The 8946-nt window shown below is 48.9% G+C and overlaps 1 non-coding gene across 1 annotated transcript; it reads left to right on the top strand.

Annotated features, from left to right (window-relative positions):
* The first annotated feature begins 421 nt into the window (after positions 1 to 421).
* TRNAS-CGA (transfer RNA serine (anticodon CGA)) lies at positions 422 to 495 on the top strand. Its single transcript has one exon. It is a non-coding gene; the product is annotated as a tRNA-Ser (tRNA).
* Positions 496 to 8946: the final 8451 nt, after the last annotated feature.

Raw genomic sequence — 8946 nt, 5'->3', positions numbered from 1 at the left:
GAAAATGGCGTCATGACTTTCTTCAGTTTTCGACAAAATTTCGCGTCCATAATTGAGACAGCAGCTCCGGTGTCCACGAGAGCACAGGTTGCAACACCTTCGACAAAAACATCAATAACGTTTGTTGGTGAGAGCAGAGGCCTTGTAGAGTTCCCAGGGGACGCAGCTCTTGCCTCGGGAACTGCGCTCATTAGTTCTCCGCAGCGGAAGGGCTGGCCCGACGGCGCATAGGAGATAGGGAACGGCGCCGCGGAGAAGAGGAACGATGAGAGGTGGCAGCCTGGCGGTTGGTGGAGAAGGCAGGAGGCAATGGGTCCGCTTGCACGCGGGGCGGCTGTATGTAAGACCCATACGCAGATGGTGGCAGGACGTCAGCAGGCGAAGAAGGACGTCTGCGGCAGTAGCAGTAGATTGAACAGCCGTAGCCGTAGCTCAGTTGGTAAGAGCACCGGACTCGATATTCGGAGGTCGTGGGTTCGGATCCCACCGGCGACGTGGTTGTTTTTTCTGCTGCTTTATAAGTAATCTTCTTTAAGCGAAATATTAATTAAAGTACTATTATCCCACTGATTAGCGTAACATAAAAAATATAGAAAATTAGAACATTCCCTTATGCACCTTGGTTTCGGTGACTTTTGGCTCCCATTTTGTCAGAAACGAGTCCCTCATTTCCTTAACCTTGTCTGTATATATATATATATATATATATATATATATATATATATATATATATATATATATATATATATATATATAGAGAGAGAGAGAGAGAGAGAGAGAGAGCCTGTCCTTTATCAGGACTCTGAAGTTACAGCGATCTTCCTCCCCTTCTTAAGGAGCTGGAATTGGCACACATGTCCACCAAATGAACAGAGCAACAATCAATCGGTTGCTGGAAAGAACAGGGGTGCAATAGAAAAATGCTATAAAAGGAAGAAAGAGAAAAAAAGAGAGAAAGAAAGACGCGCTGTCACCCCCTGTCCACCGAACAGCCGCGGGGAGCGGGCAGGAAAAATAGAGAAAGCAAAAAAGGAAAACGAGGAGTGTTAGGGAGAAGAAGGCGCCCCTCAAGGCAGAGCGGCGGCGAGTACAGAAACAGACAGGGGCGGATTCGCGGAACAGATAAGAATTATAAATGCATGTACTCCCCTGCCGCTAGCCAAAACGAGTAAAGAAATAGACAGAATAAAACGCAGACAGGGCAGGAGACTTCCCTGAAGCCTCTTTAGAACGAATAGTCAAGGCAGAATCAGCGGCGCAGCTAGCTTAACTAGAGGCGCGTTCACTGTGCATGAGAACACAAACACACAAAAGAAAAGTAAAAAAGGCGGCAAAACATCCGTGTTCGGAAAAGTGTCGTGTGGAGGGTAAATATGAATGGCCGGAGCATTTAGGCATGGGTTGTTCAATTGCACCCCGCTCTGCAAGGTTGTCGAACTGGGAAGAGTGGGGTGGCATGGGGTGGGGGTAAGGATGCGCTTTTTTTTATCCCGCGCGCGTTGTAAAAAACGTGGGGAATTCCGAGAAAAATCTGGGAAAATATGTCTGTCCCCAACCGGACATGACGTCAATAAATGTCCCGTGACCATAACGTTACAGACGTGACGTCACATTTTTTTTATCAATCAGCGTTTCCAGCCTACCTACCCGCAAACGCTAGCAACAAAAACTGTATTTTTCAAAGACGAACTACGGGGGCGGCACTTGAGCTCCACACGCAGCACAGCATGCAAATAAAAATTTCGCCTCCGAAAGGGCCCGATCCTGTCAAGCCTATACACCCGTTACCAACGGGTGGCTGGTGAGTAATAGTGACGAATGGGTAATAAAGAAAAGATCCTAACAATATATTAGAGCTGTGCATAAAATGCATGGCGGGCACAATATAATAGATTAAGTTGCAACTACATCTAGTCGAGTATTATATATTTACTGTAGGAACAGTGATAAAAATTCTGGGACAAACATATTGCAGTTTTGTTTATATTTATGATTCCAACATTGTAATAAAGTTTGGAGGACTATATGAAAGCAATGTGGATTCCGAACACTAAACTAACGCTTTGGCAAAACATATAACATTGTAAGGTAATTTTTAACAATATATAAACGTTAAAAAGTCACCACATCAAAATTCTGTTTACTCTCAGTATTGAACTAATACTTTCTTTATAACACACAATGTTATTTGTTAATGTTCAACATTGCAACATTACAATGCACCATTTAAAGTTATACTGCCATTATTCTAACGTTCGGTGTGGCCCACCACCCATCCACCTCGTATTAACGCTATTTTAATCGAGCGCCCTTTACATGTCGTCCTTTCCATGCGTATCTGTTTGTTTCTGAATCCTCCTTTACATTTTGCGACCGGAGCCTCGGCGCGGTGATTCAGCGGGTAGTGCTCTCGACTGCTGAGCCCGAGTACGCGGGTTCCATCCCGGCCGATGCGGCCGCGTTTCGATGGAGGCGAAATGCAGAAGGCGCCCATGTACTGTGCTATTTCAGTGCACGGTAAAGAGGCCCAGGTGGTTGACATTATCCGAAACTTTCTACTACAGCGTCACTCACAGATCTGAGTCGTTTTGGGACTCTAAACCCCATAAGAGCACACAAAACAAATTTTACGACGGGAGCGGCGAGTACCTCTTCCGCTTACAAGTCGCACGGCGTTCGATCCTTTCAACCCCAAAGTGCGCACTTGGGGACAAAGCGGCAAGTAAGCCCTTGCACCTGCGCCTGCCTCCGAGTTTGTTTGTGCTTCGGTGTTTTTAAGTGGCCGGTTGTCAACGGAGCTGAGAACAACCCAGAAAGCGGAAGAGACAGCGACGAGGAGCGAGCAGTGTGTGTGTGTGTTTACTCCACTGTGCGGATACGCGAGCAAGATCGAGCGAGGTGTATGAAGCTGAGAGCTTGCATTTATGCTGTACATAAGTTTTTGTTGTATATATAGCCATTCTTTGTTTGTAGCGCACGTGTTTAACACTTCTTAAAATCAATATCTATATATTTCCTAACACTATCAGCCACGATTAAATCCTCAGCCAGCTCTGTCTCGCGCTGTCCCGAATGATGGACATCCGACGCTTCTTCAAGCGTCAGAGGTTATCTGACGAAACGTTATCCAACTGCGCCCTTGAAGATTCATGTGTGACACGATGTAGTATTTGACCAGAGTGATGCAAGCCTTCATCACCGGACAGTAGCTGATGTTGACTCAATGAAAGGGACATAGCCAACAGTGAGCTCCAGTGACGTAGCAGGCAGAGATGATTCTCTTTCTCTTTTCTTAGGATTGAAGTACGCCTTTGACCAGAGCAATGCAAGCTTTAATCACCGGACAGGAGCCGATGTCGTCGACTTCATGGAAGGAATCCCTCCAACAGCTAGCTCCAGTCACGCAGTAAGCCGAAATTATTCCCTTTCTCCTTGCTTGGGATTGAAGTCCGGAGACAACAGAAAGAAAACAACTAACCTGACTAAAGAATATGACTTAGGAGAGTTTCTAGGCAAAGCTTAACTCACTGGCATCCTGGAATTTTTTGAAGTTATGTCTTCTTACTAAGCCATGGTTGCCAAATGTTACATACGATTTTAAGAAGGATGTATCACTTGGAAGAGGCCTTTTCGCTACCAACGGCTTGGAGATTACTCCTCTTGGCTTGCCTACTCAGCGAACGCGAAAGAAGCCCTTTGTCATTTTTGCGTCACTTTTCCTCTGCGTGTTCACCGGGTTACTCAAGGCAGTTTTAATCGTGCGCGCTTTCAGTAACTACAGAAAAATGAAAGAGGCGTTGTTGTGTTCGCGCTACCTTCCTGCTGTTGAGTTCGGCGAATTTGGACATGGGGAGGATTCCCTGAAAACCACCGCGAAGGTGAATGAGCCCTCCGGAAGAAACGTGGCTGCAGGTATGTCGGGAGTAGCGACGATAATGGCGTCCCCACGTGTTCGAATATGCCATCGGGTCGACGAACGGAGTGTTGTCCTCTTCAGTCACGCTGGGGTTGAAAAATTGCCCGAGAGCTGTGCCTTCGACAGAGGTTCCACGTTCCGGTCATCAGACGACTAAGTGCAAGATCTTTCAACCCCTGCTGGGAGACAGCCCGCATTCCTGTGTTACGCAGGCGACTTCCGGTTCCACATGAGCGCAGTCCGGACCCGCGTGCGTGCCCAACTGGAGGCCGTGTGGACAACGTGACCGGGTCCTGTTCCCTTTCCATCGACCGAGCTGTGAGAGAATATCAGAACCGCCCTGCCGTGGGTGGTACCATCAGTGCCATCGTTTGATTAGAAATGCTTTTTCAAACTGTATTGCCATGCTAAGTATCTGGGGAATACGAAGAGTATTTAACGAGCTGCTGGTTTGATACGAAAAAAGAGCCCCCCTCTTGAGAGATACCTTTTGCTGTGAGAGGAACTTTCTCTTTCTTGGAGAGCGGACGCCGGCGTCGAGGAGAGTGGACGCATCCTATGTGCGCTCCGCACATTTTCGATGTTTTCGTCGGTTTTGTCGTTTGTGCTCGCAAACTACTGAGCTATTTCAACGCCGGAAGTCTTCGCGACCACTTGGATACCACTCTTTCGGCAAGTGCAGCCCTCTTTTGCAATTTCTACAGACTTTTGGACTCACGCCACCCGGCCAGGCTGCTAAGCCTAACCTGGTGAGCGGCTCTTCGAGCCGCCCGCCGAGCGGACGCATAGGCAGGCTTGTCGCGGTGTAACTCAGCTGCGCCATGTCTCGCATGGAAGTAACTGTGGAAGGAGAGAGTATCCAGCCTGAAGAGCTCCACTCTCAAGTAGGTTGGTTTAAGGTTAATTATTCCAAAGCCAAGGCCCTCTCGAAGACAGGGGAGGGAGAGCAAGCTGGCGACCCGACCCGAGATGGGAGGCGAGACAAAGCTTCAGCGCACATAATGGCGATAAAGAGAGAGGGAAGGAAGCTGGCGAGGCAATCTGTTGGCACGCAGCAGACGCGCCTCTCCCCCGAGCTTCATAAAATAGTGCTCAGACCGAAAGGGGGTCTCAAACTGATCATGGAACGCACTGACGCAACAGTGGCGGACGCGGTGAAGATGGCGGCAGGTTTTAAACCGGCGGAAGTTAAGGAAGATGTCGTGCTCGTCAACCACAAGCAAAACTCGATTCTCATAGGCACTGACAGCCAGGAGAGGATGCAAAGGTACCTGAAAATCGGCTCCATTCCAACGCCAAAGGGACGCGTTGACGCGTTCGTCTACCTGGCTATTCCTGACGGCTGTGGGAAAGGAGTTATACATGGAATTCCGGTCTCGCACACCGTGGAATTCATTCAAGATATGTTGAAGTGCTCGCGTAACCCGGAGGTGATGGGAGTCAGGAGAATTGGGCGTGAGTCTCGCAGCGTGTTGTTACTCTTTGAAGATGAGACAGTGCCGCACTGGATTTATTATGGAGGTATGCCGCTACGCTGCCATCTCTACAAGAAAAAATATGAGGTCTGTGTGACATGTGGCCAACTCGGACATCGAGTCGACGTATGCCCGAACCCAGACAACATTAAGTGCCGAGGATGTGGTATGAGCAACCCCCCTCGGGAACATACTTGTGACCCAAAGTGTGCCCTATGTGGGAAAGGGCACATACTCGGAGACAGGAAGTGCCGGGAACTGTACAGAACCCCGCACATAATTAAGAAGCGACAGTGGAAGGAACGAACGCAAGACAATGAGAGCAAGGCAACAACAGACGGCGAGAACAACGCATCTGGACGACAGAGCAGACCAAGAACCAGGGCAGGAGGGGGATTTCACATGCGACAGGACTCCTTCCCGCGCCTGGTGTCGGGGACAGGCTCTGGTGGTCACGGCCAGTCCACGGGACGCTCCAACTCCCGAGGTCGCTCGGGTACCCGGGACCGCCTCAGCTGCAAGGGCCCTTCCAGCTCCCAGGGTCGTTCCAGTTCCCGGGGTCGTTCCGGCTCCCGGGGTTGTTCCAGCTCCAGGGGCCACTCCAGCTCTCGCAAGCGCTCCGCTTCCAGGGGGCGGGACAACACTGGCAACAAATGGAACATCGGAGCCCGGCCCAAAATCGAGGGACGCTCTGAGTGTCATCAGCAAGGGTCAACGCCGCCCACGGACAAGACCAACGTGCCGGATGACCACAAGAGGGTGAGCTTTGTAGATAAGGTCTCCCATACTCATCCACCCGGTGGGTCTGAGGACATCTTACAACTTAAACGCATGGTGGAAAAATTAACCGGGGCGGTTACGGCCCTTCAAAATAAAAACGCGGAACTTAGGAAGCAGCTGACGCTTAAGATCCAGATAGATAGGAAACGACAGGAAGCCGAAAAACCTCCACATAATACCCAGGAGAGTACGATGGTGGTGGAGAAATCCCTACCATCACCCAGCAAGAGAAAATCGTTGGAGGGCGCACAACCCGAAATTACGCTGGAGGAAGTCTGCCATAAACTGGAGACCAACATTCAGACCCAGATTCAGGCCCTGGATACCAAAATACAAGCGCAATTTCAGGCATTGGAAACTAACATGCAAAACCAAATTCAGTCGATTCTCTCCGCAATACAGGGACTCACAGACGTAACACAAGGACACAGGAATGAGCTCTTAGCCATCAATAGATGGCAGCAAACTGTGGAACATACCATTCAGCAAATTCAACATGGCCATATACACAAAGAATAACAACTACTTGCTGTGGCAATGGAACTGCCGGGGGTATCGGCGGAAAAGGCCGATCCTCCAGCAGCTCCTTGCGTCTCTGAAGGTCCACCCAGAGGTTATCGCCCTCCAGGAGACTGGAGGCGCGTCAAAATTAATTGGTTATCAAGCTTTTAACGCCACAGGCGACAAACCTAATGTTACCACATTCGTTAGAAGGAACATTACGGCCATTGAACATGACACGGGCATCCGCCACATAGAGCACGTCCTCGTCGAACTTATTCCGGCCACAAAGACTCAACGCAGTCTTTTCATTCTGAATATTTATAGCACTCCAAGTCAAAAGAAAGTTAAATTCGACTCCCTCTTCAGGAAAGTGATGCGTATGGGCAACAAGCACGCACTAGTTATTCTAGGTGACTTCAATGTCCACCACCCTGCGTGGGGCTACCCGCGGCCCTGTACGAAGGGGAGAGAGCTATGGCTAGACATACAGCAAATGGGCTTCACCCTGCTCACGGATCCTCTTACCCCCACAAGAATGGGTAACAGCGTGTGCGCTGACACGTCCCCAGACCTCACCCTGGTGAAGAATGCGGGTACAGCTAATTGGTCCAACTCCTTGCTAAACCTAGGCAGTGACCATTACATACTTGTCATGGAAACTGACGTTGGCCCTGCCAAGCGCCAAACGCGCTCCCCGCATATTATCGAATGGGACGCTTTTCGCGACGCTCGTAACCAGGACGGGAGAAAGGCAGAAATCACAAACATAGAACAATGGGCGGAGGAACTCCGCAGGGACGCCAAGAATGCGACTAAAACGCTCGACGACAACGTGGAACTTGAAGTACTAGACAGCCGCCTTCTTCATATGTGCGAGGCCAAAGCCAGTATGGAAAAGCGATTAAAGAGACAAAAGTGGAATCGCAATCTCAGAAGACGCCTAGCGCGCCACAACAAAGAGATTGAGGCATATGCACTTAGACTCTGCGATCAGAACTGGGAAACAATGTGCGACCAGCTTGAGGGCAATATCGGCCTCGCCAAAACATGGAACCTCCTTCGGCACCTCCTCGATCCTGAAGGTAGCAAATTAACACAGCGACAAAATTTACAGAAATTAGGTTATAAATTTGAAGGTTCGGAGCAGGAACTCCTCGATGCAATTCGTTGTCGATATATAGGCTCCGCCACCAAAACTACCTTACCGCGCTATGAGGGTAAATCCAACCGCGACCTAGACGCCCCTATTCATGAATTCGAGGTTCGAGCAGAAATACTAAAACTGAAAACCAAATCAGCCCCCGGACCCGATGGTGTAACCAACAAAATGCTTAGAAACCTAGATGACAAATCTATAACGGCGCTGACCAATTTCATGCAAGAATGCTGGGAGAAGGGTGAGATTCCCCAACAATGGAAAACCGCTAAGGTAATTTTCATACCTAAGCCAGGGAAACCGCTCAATCTAGAAAATCTAAGGCCTATATCCCTCACCTCTTGCGTTGGAAAACTGATGGAACATGTCATACAAACGCGACTAACGAATTTCATGGAAGACAACGACTTATACCCCCATTCGATGATAGGTTTTAGATCGCATTTGTCCACGCAAGATGTCATGATACAGCTCACACATCACATATTAGACACTAAGTCGCTGGATGCGAAAGTAATAGTGGGACTTGATCTCACTAAAGCTTTCGATAATGTAAAACACGAGGCGATACTAGAAAACTTGGCTCTTTTAAACGTAGGGGAGCGCACATACAACTACATTGTCAATTTCCTTTCGGACAGGATAGCGCGCATCCACTTTGGTGAAAGTCAGTCTCAAGACATACACTTGGGCAGCATAGGCACCCCTCAGGGTTCGGTACTTTCCCCTATTCTCTTCAACGTGGCCATGATACGGCTCCCGAAGAGACTGGAGGGGATAGATGGCTTGAATTTCTGCATCCATGCGGACGATATCACCATGTGGATGACCCGTGGCCACGACGCGCACATCGAAAGTACGCTACAGAAGGCCATAAATGAGGTCGAAAACTATGTCAGCCGTAGGGGCTTGCAATGCTCGCCGCAGAAGTCTGAACTTCTTTTTTATAGACCTCTGCATCAAAGACAAACTAGAACCATCCCTAACATCAAATTACAAACTCAAGGGGCGGAGATTCCTCATGTTGAAAAAATCAGAATTTTAGGAATGATTATACAAAGCAACGGGTATAACGGTGATGCAATAACTAAGATGGAAAACTGCGCGCAACAAAC

This window comes from Amblyomma americanum, chromosome 1, assembly GCF_052857255.1.
Source record: "Amblyomma americanum isolate KBUSLIRL-KWMA chromosome 1, ASM5285725v1, whole genome shotgun sequence".
In the NCBI taxonomy this organism is placed as follows: Eukaryota; Metazoa; Arthropoda; class Arachnida; order Ixodida; family Ixodidae; genus Amblyomma; species Amblyomma americanum.
Note: the sequence above shows the minus strand (reverse complement) of the source record. Positions and strands in the feature narration are given on the sequence as shown.